General features: G+C 47.6%; 49 non-coding genes across 49 annotated transcripts; all 49 read right to left on the reverse strand.

Moving 5' to 3' along the window:
- Window positions 1-214: 214 nt before the first annotated feature.
- Window positions 215-333, reverse strand: LOC140868696 (5S ribosomal RNA). The gene has a single exon (XR_012146101.1). It is a non-coding gene; the product is annotated as a 5S ribosomal RNA (ribosomal RNA).
- Window positions 334-730: 397 nt separating this feature from the next.
- Window positions 731-849, reverse strand: LOC140870299 (5S ribosomal RNA). The gene has a single exon (XR_012147266.1). It is a non-coding gene; the product is annotated as a 5S ribosomal RNA (ribosomal RNA).
- Window positions 850-1,249: 400 nt separating this feature from the next.
- LOC140870148 (5S ribosomal RNA) lies at window positions 1,250-1,368 on the reverse strand. Its single transcript, XR_012147125.1, has one exon. It is a non-coding gene; the product is annotated as a 5S ribosomal RNA (ribosomal RNA).
- Window positions 1,369-1,768: 400 nt separating this feature from the next.
- On the reverse strand, window positions 1,769-1,887 carry LOC140869833 (5S ribosomal RNA). The gene has a single exon (XR_012146826.1). It is a non-coding gene; the product is annotated as a 5S ribosomal RNA (ribosomal RNA).
- Window positions 1,888-2,287: 400 nt separating this feature from the next.
- Window positions 2,288-2,406, reverse strand: LOC140867892 (5S ribosomal RNA). Its single transcript, XR_012145332.1, has one exon. It is a non-coding gene; the product is annotated as a 5S ribosomal RNA (ribosomal RNA).
- A 399-nt stretch (window positions 2,407-2,805) lies between these two features.
- Window positions 2,806-2,924, reverse strand: LOC140868980 (5S ribosomal RNA). The gene has a single exon (XR_012146375.1). It is a non-coding gene; the product is annotated as a 5S ribosomal RNA (ribosomal RNA).
- A 401-nt stretch (window positions 2,925-3,325) lies between these two features.
- Window positions 3,326-3,445, reverse strand: LOC140868007 (5S ribosomal RNA). The gene has a single exon (XR_012145445.1). It is a non-coding gene; the product is annotated as a 5S ribosomal RNA (ribosomal RNA).
- A 401-nt stretch (window positions 3,446-3,846) lies between these two features.
- On the reverse strand, window positions 3,847-3,965 carry LOC140870492 (5S ribosomal RNA). Its single transcript, XR_012147451.1, has one exon. It is a non-coding gene; the product is annotated as a 5S ribosomal RNA (ribosomal RNA).
- A 400-nt stretch (window positions 3,966-4,365) lies between these two features.
- LOC140868726 (5S ribosomal RNA) lies at window positions 4,366-4,484 on the reverse strand. Its single transcript, XR_012146129.1, has one exon. It is a non-coding gene; the product is annotated as a 5S ribosomal RNA (ribosomal RNA).
- A 399-nt stretch (window positions 4,485-4,883) lies between these two features.
- LOC140868787 (5S ribosomal RNA) lies at window positions 4,884-5,002 on the reverse strand. Its single transcript, XR_012146188.1, has one exon. It is a non-coding gene; the product is annotated as a 5S ribosomal RNA (ribosomal RNA).
- Window positions 5,003-5,401: 399 nt separating this feature from the next.
- On the reverse strand, window positions 5,402-5,520 carry LOC140867881 (5S ribosomal RNA). Its single transcript, XR_012145320.1, has one exon. It is a non-coding gene; the product is annotated as a 5S ribosomal RNA (ribosomal RNA).
- A 401-nt stretch (window positions 5,521-5,921) lies between these two features.
- On the reverse strand, window positions 5,922-6,040 carry LOC140868445 (5S ribosomal RNA). Its single transcript, XR_012145863.1, has one exon. It is a non-coding gene; the product is annotated as a 5S ribosomal RNA (ribosomal RNA).
- A 400-nt stretch (window positions 6,041-6,440) lies between these two features.
- LOC140868958 (5S ribosomal RNA) lies at window positions 6,441-6,559 on the reverse strand. The gene has a single exon (XR_012146354.1). It is a non-coding gene; the product is annotated as a 5S ribosomal RNA (ribosomal RNA).
- A 399-nt stretch (window positions 6,560-6,958) lies between these two features.
- LOC140869825 (5S ribosomal RNA) lies at window positions 6,959-7,077 on the reverse strand. Its single transcript, XR_012146818.1, has one exon. It is a non-coding gene; the product is annotated as a 5S ribosomal RNA (ribosomal RNA).
- Window positions 7,078-7,475: 398 nt separating this feature from the next.
- On the reverse strand, window positions 7,476-7,594 carry LOC140868273 (5S ribosomal RNA). The gene has a single exon (XR_012145698.1). It is a non-coding gene; the product is annotated as a 5S ribosomal RNA (ribosomal RNA).
- Window positions 7,595-7,993: 399 nt separating this feature from the next.
- Window positions 7,994-8,112, reverse strand: LOC140870477 (5S ribosomal RNA). Its single transcript, XR_012147436.1, has one exon. It is a non-coding gene; the product is annotated as a 5S ribosomal RNA (ribosomal RNA).
- A 401-nt stretch (window positions 8,113-8,513) lies between these two features.
- On the reverse strand, window positions 8,514-8,632 carry LOC140868028 (5S ribosomal RNA). Its single transcript, XR_012145465.1, has one exon. It is a non-coding gene; the product is annotated as a 5S ribosomal RNA (ribosomal RNA).
- A 399-nt stretch (window positions 8,633-9,031) lies between these two features.
- LOC140868727 (5S ribosomal RNA) lies at window positions 9,032-9,150 on the reverse strand. Its single transcript, XR_012146130.1, has one exon. It is a non-coding gene; the product is annotated as a 5S ribosomal RNA (ribosomal RNA).
- A 399-nt stretch (window positions 9,151-9,549) lies between these two features.
- LOC140868904 (5S ribosomal RNA) lies at window positions 9,550-9,668 on the reverse strand. Its single transcript, XR_012146303.1, has one exon. It is a non-coding gene; the product is annotated as a 5S ribosomal RNA (ribosomal RNA).
- Window positions 9,669-10,066: 398 nt separating this feature from the next.
- On the reverse strand, window positions 10,067-10,185 carry LOC140869983 (5S ribosomal RNA). The gene has a single exon (XR_012146970.1). It is a non-coding gene; the product is annotated as a 5S ribosomal RNA (ribosomal RNA).
- A 400-nt stretch (window positions 10,186-10,585) lies between these two features.
- Window positions 10,586-10,704, reverse strand: LOC140868680 (5S ribosomal RNA). The gene has a single exon (XR_012146086.1). It is a non-coding gene; the product is annotated as a 5S ribosomal RNA (ribosomal RNA).
- A 398-nt stretch (window positions 10,705-11,102) lies between these two features.
- On the reverse strand, window positions 11,103-11,221 carry LOC140870416 (5S ribosomal RNA). Its single transcript, XR_012147379.1, has one exon. It is a non-coding gene; the product is annotated as a 5S ribosomal RNA (ribosomal RNA).
- Window positions 11,222-11,620: 399 nt separating this feature from the next.
- Window positions 11,621-11,739, reverse strand: LOC140870494 (5S ribosomal RNA). Its single transcript, XR_012147453.1, has one exon. It is a non-coding gene; the product is annotated as a 5S ribosomal RNA (ribosomal RNA).
- Window positions 11,740-12,139: 400 nt separating this feature from the next.
- Window positions 12,140-12,258, reverse strand: LOC140870407 (5S ribosomal RNA). Its single transcript, XR_012147370.1, has one exon. It is a non-coding gene; the product is annotated as a 5S ribosomal RNA (ribosomal RNA).
- Window positions 12,259-12,659: 401 nt separating this feature from the next.
- On the reverse strand, window positions 12,660-12,778 carry LOC140868693 (5S ribosomal RNA). Its single transcript, XR_012146098.1, has one exon. It is a non-coding gene; the product is annotated as a 5S ribosomal RNA (ribosomal RNA).
- Window positions 12,779-13,178: 400 nt separating this feature from the next.
- Window positions 13,179-13,297, reverse strand: LOC140868729 (5S ribosomal RNA). The gene has a single exon (XR_012146132.1). It is a non-coding gene; the product is annotated as a 5S ribosomal RNA (ribosomal RNA).
- A 399-nt stretch (window positions 13,298-13,696) lies between these two features.
- LOC140868457 (5S ribosomal RNA) lies at window positions 13,697-13,815 on the reverse strand. Its single transcript, XR_012145874.1, has one exon. It is a non-coding gene; the product is annotated as a 5S ribosomal RNA (ribosomal RNA).
- Window positions 13,816-14,214: 399 nt separating this feature from the next.
- On the reverse strand, window positions 14,215-14,333 carry LOC140867887 (5S ribosomal RNA). The gene has a single exon (XR_012145327.1). It is a non-coding gene; the product is annotated as a 5S ribosomal RNA (ribosomal RNA).
- A 401-nt stretch (window positions 14,334-14,734) lies between these two features.
- Window positions 14,735-14,853, reverse strand: LOC140868602 (5S ribosomal RNA). Its single transcript, XR_012146011.1, has one exon. It is a non-coding gene; the product is annotated as a 5S ribosomal RNA (ribosomal RNA).
- Window positions 14,854-15,253: 400 nt separating this feature from the next.
- LOC140868730 (5S ribosomal RNA) lies at window positions 15,254-15,372 on the reverse strand. Its single transcript, XR_012146133.1, has one exon. It is a non-coding gene; the product is annotated as a 5S ribosomal RNA (ribosomal RNA).
- Window positions 15,373-15,771: 399 nt separating this feature from the next.
- On the reverse strand, window positions 15,772-15,890 carry LOC140868459 (5S ribosomal RNA). Its single transcript, XR_012145876.1, has one exon. It is a non-coding gene; the product is annotated as a 5S ribosomal RNA (ribosomal RNA).
- Window positions 15,891-16,289: 399 nt separating this feature from the next.
- On the reverse strand, window positions 16,290-16,408 carry LOC140870452 (5S ribosomal RNA). The gene has a single exon (XR_012147413.1). It is a non-coding gene; the product is annotated as a 5S ribosomal RNA (ribosomal RNA).
- A 401-nt stretch (window positions 16,409-16,809) lies between these two features.
- On the reverse strand, window positions 16,810-16,928 carry LOC140870463 (5S ribosomal RNA). Its single transcript, XR_012147423.1, has one exon. It is a non-coding gene; the product is annotated as a 5S ribosomal RNA (ribosomal RNA).
- Window positions 16,929-17,325: 397 nt separating this feature from the next.
- Window positions 17,326-17,444, reverse strand: LOC140869050 (5S ribosomal RNA). The gene has a single exon (XR_012146443.1). It is a non-coding gene; the product is annotated as a 5S ribosomal RNA (ribosomal RNA).
- Window positions 17,445-17,842: 398 nt separating this feature from the next.
- Window positions 17,843-17,961, reverse strand: LOC140868099 (5S ribosomal RNA). Its single transcript, XR_012145533.1, has one exon. It is a non-coding gene; the product is annotated as a 5S ribosomal RNA (ribosomal RNA).
- A 400-nt stretch (window positions 17,962-18,361) lies between these two features.
- LOC140869166 (5S ribosomal RNA) lies at window positions 18,362-18,480 on the reverse strand. The gene has a single exon (XR_012146554.1). It is a non-coding gene; the product is annotated as a 5S ribosomal RNA (ribosomal RNA).
- Window positions 18,481-18,881: 401 nt separating this feature from the next.
- On the reverse strand, window positions 18,882-19,000 carry LOC140870042 (5S ribosomal RNA). The gene has a single exon (XR_012147026.1). It is a non-coding gene; the product is annotated as a 5S ribosomal RNA (ribosomal RNA).
- Window positions 19,001-19,401: 401 nt separating this feature from the next.
- Window positions 19,402-19,520, reverse strand: LOC140867880 (5S ribosomal RNA). Its single transcript, XR_012145319.1, has one exon. It is a non-coding gene; the product is annotated as a 5S ribosomal RNA (ribosomal RNA).
- A 401-nt stretch (window positions 19,521-19,921) lies between these two features.
- LOC140869384 (5S ribosomal RNA) lies at window positions 19,922-20,040 on the reverse strand. The gene has a single exon (XR_012146764.1). It is a non-coding gene; the product is annotated as a 5S ribosomal RNA (ribosomal RNA).
- A 401-nt stretch (window positions 20,041-20,441) lies between these two features.
- On the reverse strand, window positions 20,442-20,560 carry LOC140868174 (5S ribosomal RNA). Its single transcript, XR_012145602.1, has one exon. It is a non-coding gene; the product is annotated as a 5S ribosomal RNA (ribosomal RNA).
- Window positions 20,561-20,958: 398 nt separating this feature from the next.
- LOC140869019 (5S ribosomal RNA) lies at window positions 20,959-21,077 on the reverse strand. Its single transcript, XR_012146412.1, has one exon. It is a non-coding gene; the product is annotated as a 5S ribosomal RNA (ribosomal RNA).
- A 399-nt stretch (window positions 21,078-21,476) lies between these two features.
- Window positions 21,477-21,595, reverse strand: LOC140870330 (5S ribosomal RNA). The gene has a single exon (XR_012147295.1). It is a non-coding gene; the product is annotated as a 5S ribosomal RNA (ribosomal RNA).
- Window positions 21,596-21,996: 401 nt separating this feature from the next.
- LOC140870320 (5S ribosomal RNA) lies at window positions 21,997-22,115 on the reverse strand. The gene has a single exon (XR_012147286.1). It is a non-coding gene; the product is annotated as a 5S ribosomal RNA (ribosomal RNA).
- Window positions 22,116-22,514: 399 nt separating this feature from the next.
- LOC140867930 (5S ribosomal RNA) lies at window positions 22,515-22,633 on the reverse strand. Its single transcript, XR_012145370.1, has one exon. It is a non-coding gene; the product is annotated as a 5S ribosomal RNA (ribosomal RNA).
- A 400-nt stretch (window positions 22,634-23,033) lies between these two features.
- On the reverse strand, window positions 23,034-23,152 carry LOC140867904 (5S ribosomal RNA). Its single transcript, XR_012145344.1, has one exon. It is a non-coding gene; the product is annotated as a 5S ribosomal RNA (ribosomal RNA).
- A 399-nt stretch (window positions 23,153-23,551) lies between these two features.
- LOC140867911 (5S ribosomal RNA) lies at window positions 23,552-23,670 on the reverse strand. The gene has a single exon (XR_012145351.1). It is a non-coding gene; the product is annotated as a 5S ribosomal RNA (ribosomal RNA).
- Window positions 23,671-24,069: 399 nt separating this feature from the next.
- LOC140867931 (5S ribosomal RNA) lies at window positions 24,070-24,188 on the reverse strand. The gene has a single exon (XR_012145371.1). It is a non-coding gene; the product is annotated as a 5S ribosomal RNA (ribosomal RNA).
- A 400-nt stretch (window positions 24,189-24,588) lies between these two features.
- On the reverse strand, window positions 24,589-24,707 carry LOC140867905 (5S ribosomal RNA). Its single transcript, XR_012145345.1, has one exon. It is a non-coding gene; the product is annotated as a 5S ribosomal RNA (ribosomal RNA).
- A 399-nt stretch (window positions 24,708-25,106) lies between these two features.
- On the reverse strand, window positions 25,107-25,225 carry LOC140867913 (5S ribosomal RNA). Its single transcript, XR_012145353.1, has one exon. It is a non-coding gene; the product is annotated as a 5S ribosomal RNA (ribosomal RNA).
- Window positions 25,226-25,354: the final 129 nt, after the last annotated feature.

The following is a 25,354-nucleotide window of genomic DNA, read 5'->3' on the forward strand; positions in this document are numbered from 1 at the left end:
CAACCCTGAGATGGTCTTTCGGGGCATTTTTCCCGTAGGGCGCGCTGGGACCCACTGAAGCATCCTACGTCACCCAGATTGCACGTTCACGTCGTGTGATTAAGTCTATTGCACCTTTTCTATCCGCGGATTGGACTGAAAAAGTCGGAAATAGGACGGCGAGCAATCGGAAAAACAAGAAGTACGAGTAAGAAAAAAAGAAATTAATGAAAAAGAGGTGCAACACGAGGACTTCCTAGGGGGTCACCCATCCTAGTACTGCTCTCGCCCAAGCACGCTTAACTTCGGAGTTCTGATGGGATGCGGTGCATTAGTGCTGTTATGATTACACCCAACAGTGAATGAATTTTTATTGTTTTGTCTCTCGAATTGCGGATCGGAGGAACAGGAGCTGCAGTTTCAAACGGACATAACTTTCGATCGGCTAAGAGTTACGGGAGCTTCAGCCTGTTCACACGAAGCTCCTCTTGATACCTATACCAAGTATCTCGGTCTAAGAGACGGAGACGCTCAAATTACAACCCGGAGATGGTCTTCGGAGCGTTTTTCCCGTTGGGCGCGCTGGGACCCACTGAAGCGTCCTGCGTCACGCAGATCGCACGTTCACGTCGTGTGATTAAGTCTATTGCATCTGTTCTATCCGCGGATTGGACTGAAAAAGCCGAAAATAGGACGGCGAGGAATCGGAAAAACAAGAAGTACGAGTAAGAAAAAAAAAATTAATGAAATAGGGGTGCAACACGAGGACTTCCCAAGGGGTCACCCATCCTAATACTGCTCTCGCCCAAGCACGCTTAACTTCGGAGTTCTGATGGGATCCGGTGCATTAGTGATGGTATGATCGCACCCAACAATGAATGAATTTCTTTATTTTTTTGTCTCTCGAATTGCGGATCAGAGGAACAGGAGCTGCAGTTTCAAACGTCATAACTTTCGATTGGCTAAAAGTTACGGGAGCTTCAGCCTGTTCACACGAAGCTCCTCTTGATACCTACAGCAAGTATCTCGGTCTAAGAGACGGAGATGCTCAAATTACAACCCGGAGATGGACTTTCGGGGCGTTTTTCCCGTAGGGCGTGCTGGGATCCACTGAAGCGGCCTGCGTCACCCAGATCGCACGTTCACGTCGTGTGATTAAGTCTATTGCATTTTTTCTATCCGCGGATTGGACTGAAAAATTCGGTAATAGGACGGCGAGGAATCGGAAAAATAAGAAGTACGAGTAAGAAAAAAAGATATTAATGAAAAAGGGGTGCAACACGAAGACTTCACAGAGGGTCACCCATCCTAGTACTGCTCACGCCCAAGCACGCTTAACTTCGGAGTTCTGATGGGATCCGGTGCATTAGTACTGGTATGATCGCACCCAACAGTGAATGAATTCTTTATTTTTTTGTCTCTCGATTTGCGGATCGGGGGAACAGGAGCTACAGTTTCAAACGGACATAACTTTCGATCTGCTGAGAGTTACGGGAGCTTCAGCCTGCTCACGCGAAGCTCTTCTCGATACCTACAGCGCGTATCTCGGTCTAAGAGACGGAGAAGCTCAAATTCAATCCCGAAGATGGTCTTTAGGGGTATTTTTCTCGTAGGACGTGCTGAGACCCACCGAAGTGGCCCGCGTCACCCAGATCGCACGTTCACGTCGTGTGATTCAGTCTATTGCAACTTTTCTATCCGTGGATTGGACTGAAAGAGTCGGAAATAGGACGGAGAGGAATCGGAAAACAAGATGTACGAGTAAGAAAAAAAGAAACTAATTAAAAAAGGGGTGCAACACGAGGACTTCCCAGGGGGTCACCCATCCTAGTACTGCTCTTGCCCGAGCACGCTTAACTTCGGAGTTCTGATGGGATCCAGTGTCTTAGTGCTGGTATGATCGCACCCAATAGTGAATGAATTTTTATTGTTTTGTCTCTCGAATTGCGGATCGGAGGAACAGGAGCTGCAGTTTCAAACGGACATAACTTTCGATCGGCTAAGAGTTACGGAAGCTTCAGCCTGTTCACACGAAGCTCCTCTCGATACCTACAGCAAGTATCTCGGTCTAAGAGACGGAGACGCTCAAATTACAACTCGAAGATGGTCTTTCGGGGCATTTTTCCCGTAGGATGCGTTGGGACCCACTGAAGCGTCCTGCGTCACCCAGATCGCACGTTCACGTCGTGTGATTAAGTCTATTGCATCTTTTCTATCCGCGGATTGGACTGAAAGAGTCGGAAATAGGACGGCGAGGAATCGGAAAAACAAGAAGTACGAGTAAAAAAAAAAAGAAATTAATGAAAAAGGGGTGCAACACGAGGACTTCCCAGGGGGTCACCCATCCTAGTACTGCTCTCGCCCAAGCACGCTTAACTTCGGAGTTTTATTGGGATCCGGTGCATTAGTGCTGGTATGATCGCACCAAATAGTGAATGAATTTTTATTGTTTTGTCTCTCGAATTGCGGATCAAAGGAACAGGAGCTGCAGTTTCAAACGGACATAAATTTCGATCGGCTAAGAGTTACGGGAGCTTCAGCCTGTTCACACGAAGCTCCTCTCGATACCTACAGCAAGTATCTCGGTCTAAGAGACGGAGACGCTCAAATTACAACCCGGATATGGTCTTTCGGGGCGTTTTTCCCGTATGGCGCGCTGGGACTCACTGAAGCGGCCTGCGTCACCCAGATCGCACGTTCTCGTCGTGTGATTAAGTCTATTGCATCTTTTCTATCCGCGGATTGGACTGAAAGAGTCGGTAATAGAACGGCGAGGAATCGAAAAAACAAGAAGTACGAGTAAGAAAAAAAGAAATTAATGAAAAAGGGGTGCAACACGAGGACTTCCCGGGGGGTCACCCATCCTAGTACTGCTCTCGCCCAAGCACGCTTAACTTTGGAGTTCTGATGGGATCCGGTGCATTAGTGCTGGTATGATCGCACCAAACAGTGAATGAATTCTTTATTTTTTTGTCTCTCGAATTGCGGATCGGAGGAACAGGAGCTGCAGTTTCAAACGGAAATAAATTTCGATTGGCTAAGAGTTACGGGAGCTTCAGTCTGTTCACACGAAGCTCCTCTTTATACCTACAGCAAGTATCTCGGTATAAGAGACGGAGACGCTCAAATTACAACCCGGAGATGGTCTTTCGGGGCGTTTTTCCCGTAGGGCGCGCTGGGACCCACTGAAGCGGCCTGCGTCACCCAGATCGCACGTTCACGTCATGTGATTAAGTCTATTGCATCTTTTCTATCCGCGGATTGGACTGAAAGAGTCGGTAGTAGGACGGCGGGGAATCGGAAAAATAAGAAGTACGAGTAAGAAAAAAAAGAAATTAATGAAAAAGGAGTGCAACACGAGGACTTCCCCAGGGGGTCACCCATCCTAGTACTGCTCTCGCCCAAGCACGCTTAACTTCGGAGTTTTGATGGGATCCGGTGCATTAGTACTGGTATGATCGCACCCAACAGTGAATGAATTCTTTATTTTTTTGTCTCTCGAATTGCGGATCGGAGGAACAGGAGCTGCAGTTTCAAACGGACATAACTTTCGATCTGCTGAGAGTTAGGGGAGCTTCAGCCTGCTCACGCGAAGCTCTTCTCGATACCTACAGCGCTTATTTTGGTCTAAGAGACGGAGAAGCTCAAATTCAAACCCGAAGATGGTCTTTGGGGGCATTATTCTCGTAGGACGTGCTGGGACCCACCGAAGTGGCCCGCGTCACCCAGATCGCACGTTCACGTCGTGTGATTCAATCTATTGAATCTTTTCTATCCGTGGATTGGACTGAAAGAGTCGGAAATAGGACGGAGAGGAATCGGAAGAACAAGATGTACGAGTAAGAAAAAAAGAAACTAATTAAAAAAGGGGTGCAACACGAGGACTTCCCAGGGGGTCACCCATCCTAGTACTGCTCTTGCCCAAGCACGCATATCTTCGGAGTTCTGATGGGATCCGGTGCATTAGTGCTGGTATGATCGCACCCAATAGTGAATGAATTCTTTATTTTTTTGTCTCTCGAATTGCGGATCGGAGGAACAGGAGCTGCAGTTTCAAACGGACATAACTTTCGATCGGCTGAGAGTTACTGGAGCTTCAGCCTGCTCACGCAAAGCTCCACTCGATACCTATAGTGCGTATCTAGGTTAAAGAGACGGAGATGCTCAAATTCCAAAATGGAGATGGTCTTTTGGGGCATTTTTCCCGTATGTCGCGCTGGGACCCACCGAAGCGGCCCGCGTCACCCAGATCGCACGTTCACATCGTATGATTCAGTCTATTGCATCTTTTTTATCCGCGGATTGGACTGAAAGAGTCGGAAATAGGACGGAGAGGAATCGGAAGAATTAGAAGTACGAGTAAGAAAAAAAGAAATTATTGAAAAAGGGGTGCAACACGAGGACTTCCCAGGGGGTCACCCATCCTAGTACTGCTCTCGCCCAAGTACGCTTAACTTCGGAGTTCTGAAGGGATGCGGTGCATTAGTGCTGTTATGATCGCACCCAACAGTGAATGAATTTTTATTGTATTGTCTCTCGAATTGAGGATCGGAGGAACAGGAGCTGCAGTTTCAAACGGACATAACTTTCGATCGGCTAAGAGGTACGGGAGCTTCAGCCTGTTCACACGAAGCTCCTCTCGATACCTACACCAAGTATCTCGGTCTAAGAGACGGAGACGCTCAAATTACAACCCTGAGATGGTCTTTCGGGGCGTTTTTCTCGTAGGGCGCGCTGGGACCCACTGAAGCATCCTGCGTCACCCAGATCGCACGTTCACGTCGTGTGATTAAGTCTATTGCACCTTTTCTATCCGCGGATTGGACTGAAAAAGTCGGAAATAGGACGGCGAGGAATCGGAAAAACAAGAAGTACGAGTAAGAAAAAAAGAAATTAATGAAAAAGGGGTGCAACACGAGGACTTCCTAGGGGGTCACCCATCCTAGTACTGCTCTCGCCCAAACACGCTTAACTTCGGAGTTCTGATGGGATGCGGTGCATTAGTGCTGTTATGATTACACCCAACAGTGAATGAATTTTTATTGTTTTGTCTCTCGAATTGCGGATCGGAGGAACAGGAGCTGCAGTTTCAAACGGACATAACTTTCGATCGGCTAAGAGTTACGGAAGCTTCAGCCTGTTCACACGAAGCTCCTCTTGATACCTATACCAAGTATCTCGGTCTAAGAGACGGAGACGCTCAAATTACAACCCGGAGATGGTCTTTCGGGGCGTTTTTCCCGTTGGGCGCGCTGGGACCCACTGAAGCGTCCTGCATCACCCAGATCGCACGTTCACGTCGTGTGATTAAGTCTATTGCATCTGTTCTATCAGCGGATCGGACTGAAAAAGCCGGAAATAGGACGGCGAGAAATCGGAAAAACAAGAAGTACGAGTAAGAAAAAAAGAAATTAATGAAATAGGGGTGCAACACGAGGACTTCCCAGGGGGTCACCCATCCTAATACTGCTCTCGCCCAAGCATGCTTAACTTCGGAGTTCTGATGGGATCCGGTGCATTAGTGATGGTATGATCGCACCCAATAATGAATGAATTTCTTTATTTTTTTGTCTCTCGAATTGCGGATCGGAGGAACAGGAGCTGCAGTTTCAAACGGACATAAATTTCGATTGGCTAAAAGTTACGGGAGCTTCAGCCTGTTCACACGAAGCTCCTCTTGATACCTACAGCAAGTATCTCGGTCTAAGAGATGGAGATTCTCAAATTACAACCCGGAGATGGTCTTTCGGGGCGTTTTTCCCGTAGGGCGTGCTGGGATCCACTGAAGCGGCCTGCATCACCCAGATCGCACGTTCACGTCGTGTGATTATGTCTATTGAATCTTTTCTATCCGCGGATTGGACTGAAATAGTCGGTAATAGGACGGCGAGGAATCGGAAAAATACGAAGTACGAGTAAGAAAAAAAGATATTAAACAAAAAGGGGTCCAACACGAGGACTTCCCAGAGGGTCACCCATCCTAGTACTGCTCACGCCCAAGCACGCTTAACTTCGGAGTTCTGATGGGATACGGTGCATTAGTACTGGTATGATCGCACCCAACAGTGAATGAATTCTTTATTTTTTTGTCTCTCGAATTGCGGATCGGAGGAACAGGAGCTACAGTTTCAAACGGACATAACTTTCGATCTGCTGAGAGTTACGGGAGCTTCAGCCTGCTCACGCGAAGCTCTTCTCGATACCTACAGCACGTATCTCGGTCTAAGAGACGAAGAAGCTCAAATTCAAACCCGAAGATGGTCTTTAGGGGTATTTTTCTCGTAGGACGTGCTGAGACCCACCGATGTGGCCCGCGTCACCCAGATCGCACGTTCACGTCGTGTGATTCAGTCTATTGCATCTTTTCTATCCGTGGATTGGACTGAAAGAGTCGGAAATAGGACGGAGAGGAATCGGAAAACAAGATGTACGAGTAAGAAAAAAAGAAACTAATTAAAAAAGGGGTGCAACACGAGGACTTCCCAGGGGGTCACTCATCCTAGTACTGCTCTTGCCCAAGCACGCATAACTTCAGAGTTCTGATGGGATCCGGTGCCTTAGTTCTGGTATGATCGCACCCAATAGTGAATGAATTTTTATTGTTTTGTCTCTCGAATTGCGGATCGGAGGAACAGGAGCTGCAGTTTCAAACGGACATAACTTTCGATCGGCTAAGAGTTACGGGAGCTTCAGCCTGTTCACACGAAGCTCCTCTCGATACCTACAGCAAGTATCTCGGTCTAAGAGACGGAGACGCTCAAATTACAACTCGAAGATGGTATTTCGGGGCATTTTTCCCGTAGGATGCGTTGGGACCCACTGAAGCGTCCTGCGTCACCCAGATCGCACGTTCACGTCGTGTGATTAAGTCTATTGCATCTTTTCTATCCGCGGATTGGACTGAAAGAGTCGGAAATAGGACGGCGAGGAATCGGAAAAACAAGAAGTACGAGTAAAAAAAAAAGAAATTAGTGAAAAAGGGGTGCAACACGAGGACTTCCCAGGGGGTCACCCATCCTAGTACTGCCCTCGCCCAAGCACGCTTAACTTCGGAGTTCTAATGGGATCCGGTGCATTAGTGCTGGTATGATCGCACCAAATAGTGAATGAATTTTTATTGTTTTGTCTCTCGAATTGCGGATCGGAGGAACAGGAGCTGCAGTTTCAAACGGACATAACTTTCGATCGGCTAAGAGTTACGGGAGCTTCAGCCTGTTCACACGAAGCTCCTCTCGATACCTACAGCAAGTATCTCGGTCTAAGAGACGGAGACGCTCAAATTACAACTCGAAGATGGTCTTTCGGGGCATTTTTCCCGTAGGATGCATTGGGACCCACTGAAGCGTCCTGCGTCACCCAGATCGCACGTTCACGTCGTGTGATTAAGTCTATTGCATCTTTTCTATCCGCGGATTGGACTGAAAGAGTCGGAAATAGGACGGCGAGAATCGGAAAAACAAGAAGTACGAGTAAAAAAAAAATAAATTAATGAAAAAGGGGTGCAACACGAGGACTTCCCAGGGGGTCACCCATCCTAGTACTGCTCTCGCCCAAGCACGCTTAACTTCGGAGTTCTAATGGGATCCGGTGCATTAGTACTGGTATGATCGCACCAAATAGTGAATGAATTTTTATTGTTTTGTCTCTCGAATTGCGGATCGGAGGAACAGGAGCTGCAGTTTCAAACGGACATAACTTTCGATCGGCTAAGAATTACGGGAGCTTCAGCCTGTTCACACGAAGCTCCTGTTTATACCTACAGCAAGTATCTCGGTATAAGAGACGGAGACGCTCAAATTACAACCCGGAGATGGTCTTTCGGGGAGTTTTTCCCGTAGGGCGCGCTGGGACCCTCTGAAGCGGCCTGCGTCACCCAGATTGCACGTTCACGTCATGTGATTAAGTCTATTGCATCTTTTCTATCCGCGGATTGGACTGAAAGAGTCGGTAATAGGACGGCGGGGAATCGGAAAAATAAGAAGTACGAGTAAGAAAAAAAGAAATTAATGAAAAAGGAGTGCAACACGAGGACTTCCCAGGGGGTCACCCATCCTAGTACTGCTCTCGCCCAAGCACGCTTAACTTCGGAATTCTGATGGGATCCGGTGCATTAGTACTGGTAAGATCGCACCAAAAAATGAATGAATTCTTTATTTTTTTGACTCTCGAATTGCGGATCGGAGGAACAGGAGCTGCAGTTTCAAATGGACATAACTTTCGATCTGCTGAGAGTTACGGGAGCTTCAGCCTGCTCACGCGAAGCTCTTCTCGATACCTACAGCCCGTATCTCGGTCTAAGAGACGGAGAAGCTCAAATTCAAACCCGAAGAAGGTTTTTGGGTGCATTTTTCTCGTAGGACGTGCTGGGACCCACCGAAGTGGCCAGCGTCACCCAGATCGCACGTTCACGTCGTGTGATTCAGTCTATTGCATCTTTTCTATCTGTGGATTGGACTGAAAGAGTCGGAAATAGGACGGAGAGGAATCGGAAGAACAAGATGTACGAGTAAGAAAAAAAGAAACTAATTAAAAAAGGGGTGCAACACGAGGACTTCCCAGGGGGTCACCCATCCTAGTACTGCTCTTGCCCAAGCACGCATAACTTCGGAGTTTTGATGGGATCCGGTGCATTAGTGCTGGTATGATCGCACCCAATAGTGAATGAATTCTTTATTTTTTGTCTCTCGAATTGCGGATCGGAGGAACAGGAGCTGCAGTTTCAAACGGACATAACTTTCGATCGGCTGAGAGTTACTGGAGCTTCAGCCTGCTCACGCAAAGCTCCACTTGATACCTATAGTGCGTATCTAGGTTAAAGAGACGGAGACGCTCAAATTCCAAAATAAAGATGGTCTTTCGGGGCATTTTTCCCGTATGTCGCGCTGGGACCCACCGAAGCGGCCCGCGTCACCCAGATCGCACGTTCACATCGTATGATTCAGTCTATTGCATCTTTTCTATCCGCGGATTGGACTGAAAGAGTCGGAAATAGGACGGAGAGGAATCGGAAGAATTAGAAGTACGAGTATGAAAAAAAGAAATTAATGAAAAAGGGGTGCAACACGAGGACTTCCCAGGGGGTCACCCATCCTAGTACTGCTCTCGCCCAAGTACGCTTAACTTCGGAGTTCTGAAGGGATGCGGTGCATTAGTGCTGTTATGATCGCACCCAACAGTGAATGAATTTTTATTGTTTTGTCTCTCGAATTGCGGATCGGAGGAACAGGAGCTGCAGTTTCAAACGGACATAACTTTCGATCGGCTAAGAGGTACGGGAGCTTCAGCCTGTTCACACGAAGCTCCTCTCGATACCTACACCAAGTATCTCGGTCTAAGAGACGGAGACACTCAAATTACAACCCTGAGATGGTCTTTCGGGGCATTTTTCCCGTAGGGCGCGCTGGGACCCACTGAAGCATCCTGCGTCACCCAGATCGCACGTTCACGTCGTGTGATTAAGTCTATTGCACCTTTTCTATCCGCGGATTGGACTGAAAAAGTCGAAAATAGGACGGCGAGCAATCGGAAAAACAAGAAGTACGAGTAAGAAAAAAAGAAATTAATGAAAAAGGGGTGCAACACGAGGACTTCCTAGGGGGTCACCCATCCTAGTACTGCTCTCGCCCAAGCACGCTTAACTTCGGAGTTCTGATGGGATGCGGAACATTAGTGCTGTTATGATTACACCCAACAGTGAATGAATTTTTATTGTTTTGTCTCTCGAATTGCGGATCGGAGGAACAGGAGCTGCAGTTTCAAACGGACATAACTTTCGATCGGCTAAGAGTTACGGGAGCTTCAGCCTGTTCACACGAAGCTCCTCTTGATACCTATACCAAGTATCTCGGTCTAAGAGACGGAGACGCTCAAATTACAACCCGGAGATGGTCTTCGGAGCGTTTTTCCCGTTGGGCGCGCTGGGACCCACTGAAGCGTCCTGCGTCACGCAGATCGCACGTTCACGTCGTGTGATTAAGTCTATTGCATCTGTTCTATCCGCGGATTGGACTGAAAAAGCCGGAAATAGGACGGCGAGGAATCGGAAAAACAAGAAGTACGAGTAAGAAAAAAAGAAATTAATGAAATAGGGGTGCAACACGAGGACTTCCCAGGGGGTCACCCATCCTAATACTGCTCTCGCCCAAGCACGCTTAACTTCGGAGTTCTGATGGGATCCGGTGCATTAGTGATGGTATGATCGCACCCAACAATGAATGAATTTCTTTATTTTTTTGTCTCTCGAATTGCGGATCAGAGGAACAGGAGCTGCAGTTTCAAACGTCATAACTTTCGATTGGCTAAAAGTTACGGGAGCTTCAGCCTGTTCACACGAAGCTCCTCTTGATACCTACAGCAAGTATCTCGGTCTAAGAGACGGAGATGCTCAAATTACAACCCGGATATGGTCTTTCGGGGCGTTTTTTCCGCAGGGCGTGCTGGGATCCACTGAAGCGGCCTGCGTCACCCAGATCGCACGTTCACGTCGTGTGATTAAGTCTATTGCATTTTTTCTATCCGTGGATTGGACTGAAAAAGTCGATAATAGGACGGCGAGGAATCGGAAAAATAAGAAGTACGAGTAAGAAAAAAAGATATTAATGAAAAAAGGGTGCAACACGAGGACTTCACAGAGGGTCACCCATCCTAGTACTGCTCACGCCCAAGCACGCTTAACTTCGGAGTTCTGATGGGATCCGGTGCATTAGTACTGGTATGATCGCACCCAACAGTGAATGAATTCTTTATTTTTTTGTCTCTCGAATTGCGGATCGGAGGAACAGGAGCTACAGTTTCAAACGGACATAACTTTCGATCTGCTGAGAGTTACGGGAGCTTCAGCCTGCTCACGCGAAGCTCTTCTCGATACCTACAGCGCGTATCTCAGTCTAAGAGACGGAGAAGCTCAAATTCAAACCCGAAGATGGTCTTTAGGGGTATTTTTCTCGTAGGACGTGCTGAGACCCACCGAAGTGGCCCGCGTCACCCAGATCGCACGTTCACGTCGTGTGATTCAGTCTATTGCAACTTTTCTATCCGTGGATTGGACTGAAAGAGTCGGAAATAGGACGGAGAGGAATCGGAAAACAAGATGTACGAGTAAGAAAAAAAAACTAATTAAAAAAGGGATGCAACACGAGGACTTCCCAGGGGGTCACCCATCCTAGTACTGCTCTTGCCCAAGCACGCTTGACTTCGGAGTTCTGATGGGATCCAGTGCCTTAGTGCTGGTATGATCGCACCCAATAGTGAATGAATTTTTATTGTTTTGTCTCTCGAATTGCGGATCGGAGGAACAGGAGCTGCAGTTTCAAACGGACATAACTTTCGATCGGCTAAGAGTTACGGGAGCTTCAGCCTGTTCACACGAAGCTCCTCTCGATACCTACAGCAAGTATCTCGGTCTAAGAGACGGAGACGCTCAAATTACAACTCGAAGATGGTCTTTCGGGGCATTTTTCCCGTAGGATGCGTTGGGACCCACTGAAGCATCCTGCGTCACCCAGATCACACGTTCACGTCGTGTGATTAAGTCTATTGCATCTTTTCTATCCGCGGATTGGACTGAATGAGTCGGTAATAGGACGGCGAGGAATCGAAAAAACAAGAAGTACGAGTAAGAAAAAAAGAAATTAATGAAAAAGGGGTGCAACACGAGGACTTCCCGGGGGGTCACCCATCCTAGTACTGCTCTCGCCCAAGCACGCTTAACTTCGGAGTTCTGATGGGATCCGGTGCATTAGTGCTGGTATGATCGCACCAAACAGTGAATGAATTCTTTATTTTTTTGTCTCTCGAATTGCGGATCGGAGGAACAGGAGCTGCAGTTTCAAACGGAAATAAATTTCGATCGGCTAAGAGTTACGGGATCTTCAGCCTGTTCACACGAAGCTCCTCTTTATACCTACAGCAAGTATCTCGGTATAAGAGACAGAGACGCTCAAATTACAACCCGGAGATGGTCTTTCGGGGCGTTTTTCCCGTAGGGCACGCTGGGACCCACTGAAGCGGCCTGCGTCACCCAGATCGCATGTTCACGTCATGTGATTAAGTCTATTGCATCTTTTCTATCCGCGGATTGGACTGAAAGAGTCGGTAATAGGACGGCGGGGAATCGGAAAAATAAGAAGTACGAGTAAGAAAAAAAGAAATTAATGAAAAAGGAGTGCAACACGAGGACTTCCCAGGGGGTCACCCATCCTACTACTGCTCTCGCCCAAGCACGCTTAACTTCGGAGTTTTGATGGGATCCGGTGCATTAGTACTGGTATGATCGCACCCAACAGTGAATGAATTCTTTATTTTTTTGTCTCTCGAATTGCGGATCGGAGGAACAGGAGCTGCAGTTTCAAACGGACATAACTTTCGATTTGCTGAGAGTTAGGGGAGCTTCAGCCTGCTCACGCGAAGCTCTTCTCGATACCTACAGCGCGTATTTTGGTCTAAGAGACGGAGAAGCTCAAATTCAAACCCGAAGATGGTCTTTGGGGGCATTTTTCTCGTAGGACGTGCTGGGACCCAACGAAGTGGCCCGCGTCACCCAGATCGCACGTTCACGTCGGGTGATTCAGTCTATTGAATCTTTTCTATCCGTGGATTGGACTGAAAGAGTCGGAAATAGGACGGAGAGGAATCGGAAGAACAAGATGTACGAGTAAGAAAAAAAGAAACTAATTAAAAAAGGGGTGCAACACGAGGACTTCCCAGGGGGTCACCCATCCTAGTACTGCTCTTGCCCAAGCACGCATATCTTCGGAGTTCTGATGGGATCCGGTGCATTAGTGCGTGTATGATCGCACCCAATAGTGAATGAATTCTTTATTTTTTTGTCTCTCGAATTGCGGATCGGAGGAACAGGAGCTGCAGTTTCAAACGGACATAACTTTCGATCGGCTGAGAGTTACTGGAGCTTCAGCCTGCTCACGCAAAGCTCTACTCGATACCTATAGTGCGTATCTAGGTTAAAGAGACGGAGACGCTCAAATTCCAAAATGGAGATGGTCTTTTGGGGCATTTTTCCCATATGTCGCGCTGGGACCCACCGAAGCGGCCCGCGTCACCCAGATCGCACGTTCACATCGTATGATTCAGTCTATTGCATCTTTTCTATCCGCGGATTGGACTGAAAGAGTCGGAAATAGGACGGAGAGGAATCGGAAGAATTAGAAGTACGAGTAAGAAAAAAAGAAATTATTGAAAAAGGGGTGCAACACGAGGACTTCCCAGGGGGTCACCCATCCTAGTACTGCTCTCGCCCAAGTACGCTTAACTTCGGAGTTCTGAAGGGATGCGGTGCATTAGTGCTGTTATGATCGCACCCAACAGTGAATGAATTTTTATTGTTTTGTCTCTCGAATTGCGGATCGGAGGAACAGGAGCTGCAGTTTCAAACGGACATAACTTTCGATCGGCTAAGAGGTACGGGAGCTTCAGCCTGTTCACACGAAGCTCCTCTCGATACCTACACCAAGTATCTCGGTCTAAGAGACGGAGACGCTCAAATTACAACCCTGAGATGGTCTTTCGGGGCGTTTTTCTCGTAGGGTGCGCTGGGACCCACTGAAGCATCCTGCGTCACCCAGATCGCACGTTCACGTCGTGTGATTAAGTCTATTGCACCTTTTCTATCCGCGGATTGGACTGAAAAAGTCGGAAATAGGACGGCGAGGAATCGGAAAAATAAGAAGTACGAGTAAGAAAAAAAGAAATTAATGAAAAAGGGGTGCAACACGAGGACTTCCTAGGGGGTCACCCATCCTAGTACTGCTCTCGCCCAAGCACGCTTAACTTCGGAGTTCTGATGGGATGCGGTGCATTAGTGCTGTTATGATTACACCCAACAGTGAATGAATTTTCATTGTTTTGTCTCTCGAATTGCGGATCGGAGGAACAGGAGCTGCAGTTTCAAACGGACATAACTTTCGATCGGCTAAGAGTTACGGAAGCTTCAGCCTGTTCACACGAAGCTCCTCTTGATACCTATACCAAGTATCTCAGTCTAAGAGACGGAGACGCTCAAATTACAACCCGGAGATGGTCTTTTGGGGCGTTTTTCCCGTTGGGCGCGCTGGGACCCACTGAAGCGGCCTGCGTCACCCAGATCGCACGTTCACGTCATGTGATTAAGTCTATTGCATCTTTTCTATCCGCGGATTGGACTGAAAGAGTCGGTAATAGGACGGCGGGGAATCGGAAAAATAAGAAGTACGAGTAAGAAAAAAAGAAATTAATGAAAAAGGAGTGCAACACGAGGACTTCATAGGGGGTCACCCATCCTAGTACTGCTCTCGCCCAAGCACGCTTAACTTCGGAGTTTTGATGGGATCCGGTGCATTAGTACTGGTATGATCGCACCCAACAGTGAATGAATTCTTTATTTTTTTGTCTCTCGAATTGCGGATCGGAGGAACAGGAGCTGCAGTTTCAAACGGACATAACTTTCGATCTGCTGAGAGTTAGGGGAGCTTCAGCCTGCTCACGCGAAGCTCTTCTCGATACCTACAGCGCGTATTTTGGTCTAAGAGACGGAGAAGCTCAAATTCAAACCCGAAGATGGTCTTTGGGGGCATTTTTCTCGTAGGACGTGCTGGGACCCAACGAAGTGGCCCGCGTCACCCAGATCGCACGTTCACGTCGGGTGATTCAGTCTATTGAATCTTTTCTATCCGTGGATTGGACTGAAAGAGTCGGAAATAGGACGGAGAGGAATCGGAAGAACAAGATGTACGAGTAAGAAAAAAAGAAACTAATTAAAAAAGGGGTGCAACACGAGGACTTCCCAGGGGGTCACCCATCCTAGTACTGCTCTTGCCCAAGCACGCATATCTTCGGAGTTCTGATGGGATCCGGTGCATTAGTGCATGTATGATCGCACCCAATAGTGAATGAATTCTTTATTTTTTTGTCTCTCGAATTGCGGATCGGAGGAACAGGAGCTGCAGTTTCAAACGGACATAACTTTCGATCGGCTGAGAGTTACTGGAGCTTCAGCCTGCTCACGCAAAGCTCTACTCGATACCTATAGTGCGTATCTAGGTTAAAGAGACGGAGACGCTCAAATTCCAAAATGGAGATGGTCTTTTGGGGCATTTTTCCCGTATGTCGCGCTGGGACCCACCGAAGCGGCCCGCGTCACCCAGATCGCACGTTCACATCGTATGATTCAGTCTATTGCATCTTTTCTATCCGCGGATTGGACTGAAAGAGTCGGAAATAGGACGGAGAGGAATCGGAAGAATTAGAAGTACGAGTAAGAAAAAAATAAATTATTGAAAAAGGGGTGCAACACGAGGACTTCCCAGGGGGTCACCCATCCTAGTACTGCTCTCGCCCAAGTACGCTTAACTTCGGAGTTCTGAAGGGATGCGGTGCATTAGTGCTGTTATGATCGCACCCAACAGTGAATGAATTTTTATTGTTTTGTCTCTCGAATTGCGGATCGAAGGAACAGGAGCTGCAGTTTCAAACGGACATAACTTTCGATCGGCTAAGAGGTACGGGAGCTTCAGCCTGTTCACACGAAGCTCCTCTCGATACCTACACCAAGTATCTCGGTCTAAGAGACGGAGACGCTCAAATTACAACCCTGAGATGGTCTTTCGGGGCGTTTTTCTCGTAGGGCGCGCTGGGACCCACTGAAGCATCCTGCGTCACCCAGATCGCACGTTCACGTCGTGTGATTAAGTCTATTGCACCTTTTCTATCCGCGGATTGGACTGAAAAAGTCGGAAATAGGACGGCGAGGAATCGGAAAAACAAGAAGTACGAGTAAGAAAAAAAGAAATTAATGAAAAAGGGGTGCAACACGAGGACTTCCTAGGGGGTCACCCATCCTAGTACTGCTCTCGCCCAAGCACGCTTAACTTCGGAGTTCTGATGGGATGCGGTGCATTAGTGCTGTTATGATTACACCCAACAGTGAATGAATTTTCATTGTTTTGTCTCTCGAATTGCGGATCGGAGGAACAGGAGCTGCAGTTTCAAACGGACATAACTTTCGATCGGCTAAGAGTTACGGAAGCTTCAGCCTGTTCACACGAAGCTCCTCTTGATACCTATACCAAGTATCTCAGTCTAAGAGACGGAGACGCTCAAATTACAACCCGGAGATGGTCTTTCGGGGCGTTTTTCCCGTTGGGCGCGCTGGGACCCACTGAAGCGTCCTGCATCACCCAGATCGCACGTTCACGTCGTGTGATTAAGTCTATTGCATTTGTTCTATCAGTGGATCGGACTGAAAAAGCCGGAAATAGGACGGCGAGGAATCGGAAAAACAAGAAGTACGAGTAAGAAAAAAAGAAATTAATGAAATAGGGGTGCAACACGAGGACTTCCCAGGGGGTCACCCATCCTAATACTGCTCTCGCCCAAGCACGCTTAACTTCAGAGTTCTGATGGGATCCGGTGCATTAGTGATGGTATGATCGCACCCAACAATGAATGAATTTCTTTATTTTTTTGTCTCTCGAATTGCGGATCGGAGGAACAGGAGCTGCAGTTTCAAACGGACATAACTTTCGATTGGCTAAAAGTTACGGGAGCTTCAGCCTGTTCACACGAAGCTCCTCTTGATACCTACAGCAAGTATCTCGGTCTAAGAGACGGGGATTCTCAAATTACAACCCGGAGATGGTCTTTCGGGGCGTTTTTCCCGTAGGGCGTGCTGGGATCCACTGAAGCGGCCTGCGTCACCCAGATCGCACGTTCATGTCGTGTGATTAAGTCTATTGCATCTTTTCTATCCGCGGATTGGACTGAAATAGTCGGTAATAGGACGGCGAGGAATCGGAAAAATACGAAGTACGAGTAAGAAAAAAAGATATTAATGAAAAAGGGGTGCAACACGAGGACTTCCCAGAGGGTCACCCATCCTAGTACTGTTCACGCCCAAGCACGCTTAACTTCGGAGTTCTGATGGGATACGGTGCATTAGTACTGGTATGATCGCACCCAACAGTGAATGAATTCTTTATTTTTTTGTCTCTCGAATTGCGGATCGGAGGAACAGGAGCTACAGTTTCAAACGGTAACTTTCAATCTGCTGAGAGTTACGGGAGCTTCAGCCTGCTCACGCGAAGCTCTTCTCGATACATACAGCACGTATCTCGGTCTAAGAGACGAAGAAGCTCAAATTCAAACCCGAAGATGGTCTTTAGGGGTATTTTTCTCGTAGGACGTGCTGAGACTCATCGAAGTGGCCCGCGTCACCCAGATCGCACGTTCATGTCGTGTGATTCAGTTTATTGCATCTTTTCTATCCGTGGATTGGACTGAAAGAGTCGGAAATAGGACGGAGAGGAATCGGAAAACAAGATGTACGAGTAAGAAAAAAAGAAACTAATTAAAAAAGGGGTGCAACACGAGGACTTCCCAGGGGGTCACCCATCCTAGTACTGCTCTTGCCCAAGCACGCTTAACTTCGGAGTTCTAATGGGATCCGGTGCATTAGTGCTGGTATGATCGCACCAAATAGTGAATGAATTTTATTGTTCTGTCTCTCGAATTGCGGATCGGAGGAACAGGAGCTCCAGTTTCAAACGGACATAACTTTCGATCGGCTAAGAGTTACGGGAGCTTCAGCCTGTTCACACGAAGCTCCTCTCGATACCTACAGCAAGTATCTCGGTCTAAGAGACGGAGACACTCAAATTACAACCCGGATATGGTCTTTCGGGGCGTTTTTCCCGTATGGCGCGCTGGGACTCACTGAAGCGGCCTGCGTCACCCAGATCGCACGTTCACGTCGTGTGATTAAGTCTATTGCATCTTTTCTATCCGCGGATTGGACTGAAAGAGTCGGTAATAGGACGGCGAGGAATCGAAAAAACAAGAAGTACGAGTAAGAAAAAAAGAAATTAATGAAAAAGGGGCGCAACACGAGGACTTCCCAGGGGGTCACCCATCCTAGTACTGCTCTCGCCCAAGCACGCTTAACTTCGGGGTTCTGATTGGATCCGGTGCATTAGTGCTGGTATGATCGCACCAAACAGTTAATGAATTCTTTATATTTTTGTCTCTCGAATTGCGGATCGGAGGAACAGGAGCTGCAGTTTCAAACGGAAATAACTTTCGATCGGCAAAGAGTTACGGGAGCTTCAGCCTGTTCACACGAAGCTCCTATTTATATCTACAGCAAGTATCTCGGTATAAGAGACGGAGACGCTCAAATTACAACCCGGATATGGTCTTTCGGGGCGTTTTTCCCTTAGGGCGCGCTGGGACCCACTGAAGCGGCCTGCGTCACCCAGATCGCACGTTCACATCATGTGATTTTGTCTATTGCATCTTTTCTATCCACGGATTGGACTGAAAGAGTCGGTAATAGGACGGCGGGGAATCGGAAAAATAAGAAGTACGAGTAAGAAAAAAAGAAATTAATGAAAAAGGAGTGCAACACGAGGACTTCCCAGGGGGTCACCCATCCTAGTACTGCTCTCGCTCAAGCACGCTTAACTTCGGAGTTCTGATGGGATCCGGTGCATTAGTACTGGTATGATCGCACCCAACAGTGAATGAATTCTTTATTTTTTTGTCTCTCGAATTGCGGATCGGAGGAACAGGAGCTGCAGTTTCAAACGGACATAACTTTCGATCTGCTGAGAGTTAGGGGAGCTTCATCCTGCTCACGCGAAGCTCTTCTCGATACCTACAGCGCGTATTTTGGTCTAAGAGACGGAGAAGCTCAAATTCAAACCCGAAGATGGTCTTTGGGGGCATTTTTCTCGTAGGACGTGCTGGGACCCACCGAAGTGGCCAGCGTCACCCAGATCGCACGTTCACGTCGTGTGATTAAGTCTATTGCATCTTTTCTATCCGTGGATTGGACTGAAAGAGTCGAAAATAGGACGGAGAGGAATCGGAAGAACAAGATGTAGGAGTAAGAAAAAAAGAAACTAATTAAAAAAGGGGTGCAACACGAGGACTTCCCAGGGGGTCACCCATCCTAGTACTGCTCTTGCCCAAGCACGCATAACTTCGGAGTTCTGATGGGATCCGGTGCATTAGTGCTGGTATGATCGCACCCAATAGTGAATGAATTCTTTATTTTTTTGTCTCTCGAATTGCGGATCGGAGGAACAGGAGCTGCAGTTTCAAACGGACATAACTTTCGATCGGCTGAGAGTTACTGGAGCTTCAGCCTGCTCACGCAAAGCTCCACTCGATACCTATAGTGCGTATCTAGGTTAAAGAGGCGGAGACGCTCAAATTCCAAAATGGAGATGGTCTTTCGGGGCATTTTTCCCTTTATGTCGCGCTGGGACCCACCGAAGCGGCCCGCGTCACCCAGATCGCACGTTCACATCGTATGATTCAGTCTATTGCATCTTTTCTATCCGCGGATTGGACTGAAAGAGTCGGAAATAGGACGGAGAGGAATCGGAAGAATTAGAAGTACGAGTAAGAAAAAAAGAAATTAATGAAAAAGGGGTGCAACATGAGGACTTCACAGGGGGTCACCCATCCTAGTACTGCTCTCGCCCAAGCACACTTAACTTCGAAGTTCTGATGGGATCCGGTGCATTAGTGCTGGTATGATCGCACCCAACAGTGAATGAATTCTTTATTTTTTTTGTCTCTCGAATTGCGGATCGGAGGATCCGGAGCTGCAGTTTCAAACGGACATAACTTTCGATCGGCTAAGAGTTACGGGAGCTTCAGCCTGTTCACACGAAGCTCCTCTTTATACCTACAGCAAGAATCTCGATCTAAGAGACGGAGACGCTCAAATTACAACCCGGAGATGGTCTTTTGGGGCGTTTTTCCCGTAGGGCGTGCTGGGATCCACTGAAGCGGCCTGCGTCACCCAGATCGCACGTTCACGTTGTGTGATTAAGTCTATTGCATCTTTTCTATTCGCGGATTGGACTGAAAAATTCGGTAATAGGACGGCGAGGAATCGGAAAAATAAGAAGTACGAGTAAGAAAAAAAGATATTAATGAAAAAGGGGTGCAACACGAGGACTTCCCAGGGGGTCACCCATCCTAGTACTGCTCACGCCCAAGCACGCTTAACTTCGGAGTTCTGATGGGATCCGGTGCATTAGTACTGGTATGATCGCACTAAACAGTGAATGAATTCTTTATTTTTTTGTCTCTCGAATTGCGGATCGGAGGAACAGGAGCTACAGTTTCAAACGGACATAACTTTCGATCTGCTGAGAGTTACGAGAGCTTCAGCCTGCTCACGCGAAGCTCTTCTAGATACCTACAGCGCGTATCTCGGTCTAAGAGACGGAGAAGCTCAAATTCAAACCCGAAGATGGTCTTTAGGGGCATTTTTCTCGTAGGACGTGCTGAGACCCACCGAAGTGGCCCGCGTCACCCAGATCGCACGTTCACATCGTGTGATTCAGTCTATTGCATCTTTTCTATCCGTGGATTGGACTGAAAGAGTCGGAAATAGGACGGAGAGGAATCGGAAGAACAAGATGTACGAGTAAGAAAAAAAGAAACTAATTAAAAAAGGGGTGCAACACGAGGACTTCCCAGGGGGTCACCCATCCTAGTACTGCTCTTGTCCAAGCACGCATAACTTCAGAGTTCTGATGGGATCCGGTGCCTTAGTGCTGGTATGATCGCACCCAATAGTGAATGAATTTTTATTGTTTTGTCTCTCGAATTGCGGATCGGAGAACAGGAGCTGCAGTTTCAAACGGACATAACTTTCGATCGGCTAAGAGTTACGGGAGCTTCAGCCTGTTCACACGAAGCTCCTCTCGATACCTACAGCAAGTATCTCGGTCTAAGAGACGGAGACGCTCAAATTACAACTCAAAGATGGTCTTTCGGGGCATTTTTCCCGTAGGATGCGCAGGGACCCACTGAAGCGTCCTGCGTCACCCAGATCGCATGTTCACGTCGTGTGATTAAGTCTATTGCATCTTTTCTATCCGCGGATTGGACTGAAAAAGTCGGAAATAGGACGGCGAGGAATCGGAAAAACAAGAAGTATGAGTAAGAAAAAAAGAAATTAATGAAAAAGGGGTGCAACACGAGGACTTTCCAGGGGGTCACCCATCTTAGTACTGCTCTCACCCAAGCACGCTTAACTTCGAAGTTCTGATGGGATGCGGTGCATTAGTGCTGTTATGATCACACCCAACAGTGAATGAATTTTTATTGTTTTGTCTCTCGAATTGCGGATCGGAGGAACAGGAGCTGCAGTTTCAAACGGACATAACTTTCGATCGGCTAAGAGTTACGGGAGCTTCAGCCTGTTCACACGAAGCTCCTCTCAATACCTACACCAAGTATCTCGGTCTAAGAGACGGAGACGCTCAAATTACAACCCGAAGATGGTCTTTCGGGGCATTTTTCCCGTTGGGCGCGCTGGGACCCACTGAAGCATCCTGCGTCACCCAGATCGCATGTTCACGTCGTGTGATTAAGTCTATTGCATCTGTTCTATCCGCGGATTGGACTGAAAAAGCCGGAAATAGGACGGCGAGGAATCGGAAAAACAAGAAGTACGAGTAAGAAAAAAAGAAATTAATGAAATAGGGGTGCAACACGAGGACTTCCCAGGGGGTCACCCATCCTAATACTTCTCTCGCCCAAGCACGCTTAACTTCGGAGTTCTGATGAGATCCGGTGCATTAGTGATGGTATGATCGCACCCAACAGTGAATGAATTTCTTTATTTTTTTGTCTCTCGAATTGCGGATAGGAGGAACAGGAGCTGCAGTTTCAAACAGACATAACTTTCGATTGGCTAAAAGTTACGGGAGCTTCAGCCTATTCACACGAAGCTCCTCTTGATACCTACAGCAAGTATCTCGGTCTAAGAGACGGAGATGCTCAAATTACAACCCGAAGATGGTCTTTCGGGGCGTTTTTCCCGTAGGGCGTGCTGGGATCCACTGAAGCGGCCTGCGTCACCCAGATCGCACGTTCACGTCGTGTGATTAAGTCTATTGCATCTTTTCTATCCGCGGATTGGACTTAAAAAGTCGGTAATAGGACGGCGAGGAATCGGAAAAATAAGAAGTACGAGTAAGAAAAAAAGATATTAATGAAAAAGGGGTGCAACACGAGGACTTCCCAGGGGGTCACCCATCATAGTACTGCTCACGCCCAAGCACGCTTAACTTCGGAGTTCTGATGGGATCCGGTGCATTAGTACTGGTATGATCGCACCCAACAGTGAATGAATTCTTTATTTTTTTGTCTCTCGAATTGCGGATCGGAGGAACAGGAGCTACAGTTTCAAACGGACATAACTTTCAATCTGCTGAGAGTTACGGGAGCTTCAGCCTGCTCACGCGAAGCTCTTCTCGATACCTACAGCGCGTATCTCGGTCTAAGAGACGGAGAAGCTCAAATTCAAACCCGAAGATGGTTTTTAGGGGCATTTTTCTCGTAGGACGTGCTGAGAACCACTGAAGTGGCCCGCGTCACCCAGATCGCACGTTCACGTCATGTGATTCAGTCTATTGCATCTTTTCTATCCGTGGATTGGACTGAAAGAGTCGGAAATAGGATGGAGAGGAATCGGAAAACAAGATGTACGAGTAAGAAAAAAGAAACTAATTAAAAAAGGGGTGCAACACGAGGACTTCCCAGGGGGTCACCCATCCTAGTACTGCTCTTGCCCAAGCACGCATAACTTCAGAGTTCTGATGGGATCCGGTGCCTTAGTGCTGGTATGATCGCACCCAATAGTGAATGAATTTTTATTGTTTTGTCTCTCGAATTGCGGATCGGAGGAACAGGAGCTGCTGTTTCAAACGGACATAACTTTCGATCGGCTAAGAGTTACGGGAGCTTCAGCCTGTTCACACGAAGCTCCTCTCGATACCTACAGCAAGTATCTCGGTCTAAGAGACGGAGACGCTCAAATTACAACTCGAAGATGGTCTTTCGGGGCATTTTTCCCGTAGGATGCGTTGGGACCCACTGAAGCGTCCAGCGTCACCCAGATCGCACGTTCACGTCGTGTGATTAAGTCTATTGCATCTTTTCTATCCGCGGATTGGACTGAAAGAGTCGGAAATAGGACGGCGAGGAATCGGAAAAACAAGAAGTACGAGTAAAAAAAAAAAAAAATTAATGAAAAAGGGGTGCAACACGAGGACTTCCCAGGGGGTTACCCATCCTAGTACTGCTCTCGCCCAAGCACGCTTAACTTCGGGGTTCTAATGGGATCCGGTGCATTAGTACTGGTATGATCGCACCAAATAGTGAATGAATTTTTATTGTTTTGTCTCTCGAATTGCGGATCGGAGGAACAGGAGCTGCAGTTTCAAACAGACATAACTTTCGATTGGCTAAAAGTTACGGGAGCTTCAGCCTGTTCACACGAAGCTCCTCTTGATACCTACAGCAAGTATCTCGGTCTAAGAGACGGAGATGCTCAAATTACAACCCGGAGATGGTCTTTCGGGGCGTTTTTCCCGTAGGGCGTGCTGGGATCCACTGAAGCGGCCTGCGTCACCCAGATTGCACGTTCACGTCGTGTGATTAAGTCTATTGCATATTTTCTAACCGCGGATTGGACTGAAAAAGTCGGTAATAGGACGGCGAAGAATCGGAAAAATAAGAAGTACGAGTAAGAAAAAAAGATATTAATGAAAAAGGGGTGCTACACGAGGACTTCCCAGGGGGTCACCCATCCTAGTACTGCTCACGCCCAAGCACGCTGAACTTCGGAGTTCTAATGGGATCCGGTGCATTAGTACTGGTATGATCGCACCCAACAGTGAATGAATTCTTTATTTTTTTGTCTCTCGAATTGCGGATCGGAGGAACAGGAGCTACAGTTTCAAACGGACATAACTTTCGATCTGCTGAGAGTTACGGGAGCTTCAGCCTGCTCACGCGAAGCTCTTCTCGATACCTACAGCGCGTATCTCGGTCTAAGAGACGGAGAAGCTCAAATTCAAACCCGAAGATGGTTTTTAGGGGCATTTTTCTCGTAGGACGTGCTGAGAACCACTGAAGTGGCCCGCGTCACCCAGATCGCACGTTCACGTCATGTGATTCAGTCTATTGCATCTTTTCTATCCGTGGATTGGACTGAAAGAGTCGGAAATAGGATGGAGAGGAATCGGAAAACAAGATGTACGAGTAAGAAAAAAGAAACTAATTAAAAAAGGGGTGCAACACGAGGACTTCCCAGGGGGTCACCCATCCTAGTACTGCTCTTGCCCAAGCACGCATAACTTCAGAGTTCTGATGGGATCCGGTGCCTTAGTGCTGGTATGATCGCACCCAATAGTGAATGAATTTTTATTGTTTTGTCTCTCGAATTGCGGATCGGAGGAACAGGAGCTGCTGTTTCAAACGGACATAACTTTCGATCGGCTAAGAGTTACGGGAGCTTCAGCCTGTTCACACGAAGCTCCTCTCGATACCTACAGCAAGTATCTCGGTCTAAGAGACGGAGACGCTCAAATTACAACTCGAAGATGGTCTTTCGGGGCATTTTTCCCGTAGGATGCGTTGGGACCCACTGAAGCGTCCAGCGTCACCCAGATCGCACGTTCACGTCGTGTGATTAAGTCTATTGCATCTTTTCTATCCGCGGATTGGACTGAAAGAGTCGGAAATAGGACGGCGAGGAATCGGAAAAACAAGAAGTACGAGTAAAAAAAAAAAAAAATTAATGAAAAAGGGGTGCAACACGAGGACTTCCCAGGGGGTTACCCATCCTAGTACTGCTCTCGCCCAAGCACGCTTAACTTCGGGGTTCTAATGGGATCCGGTGCATTAGTACTGGTATGATCGCACCAAATAGTGAATGAATTTTTATTGTTTTGTCTCTCGAATTGCGGATCGGAGGAACAGGAGCTGCAGTTTCAAACAGACATAACTTTCGATTGGCTAAAAGTTACGGGAGCTTCAGCCTGTTCACACGAAGCTCCTCTTGATACCTACAGCAAGTATCTCGGTCTAAGAGACGGAGATGCTCAAATTACAACCCGGAGATGGTCTTTCGGGGCGTTTTTCACGTAGGGCGTGCTGGGATCCACTGAAGCGGCCTGCGTCACCCAGATTGCACGTTCACGTCGTGTGATTAAGTCTATTGCATATTTTCTAACCGCGGATTGGACTGAAAAAGTCGGTAATAGGACGGCGAGGAATCGGAAAAATAAGAAGTACGAGTAAGAAAAAAAGATATTAATGAAAAAGGGGTGCTACACGAGGACTTCCCAGGGGGTCACCCATCCTAGTACTGCTCACGCCCAAGCACGCTGAACTTCGGAGTTCTAATGGGATCCGGTGCATTAGTACTGGTATGATCGCACCCAACAGTGAATGAATTCTTTATTTTTTTGTCTCTCGAATTGCGGATCAGAGGAACAGGAGCTACAGTTTCAAACGGACATAACTTTCGATCTGCTGAGAGTTACGGGAGCTTCAGCCTGCTCACGCGAAG

This window comes from Henckelia pumila, chromosome 4 (assembly GCF_033568475.1).
Source record: "Henckelia pumila isolate YLH828 chromosome 4, ASM3356847v2, whole genome shotgun sequence".
In the NCBI taxonomy this organism is placed as follows: domain Eukaryota; kingdom Viridiplantae; phylum Streptophyta; class Magnoliopsida; order Lamiales; family Gesneriaceae; genus Henckelia; species Henckelia pumila.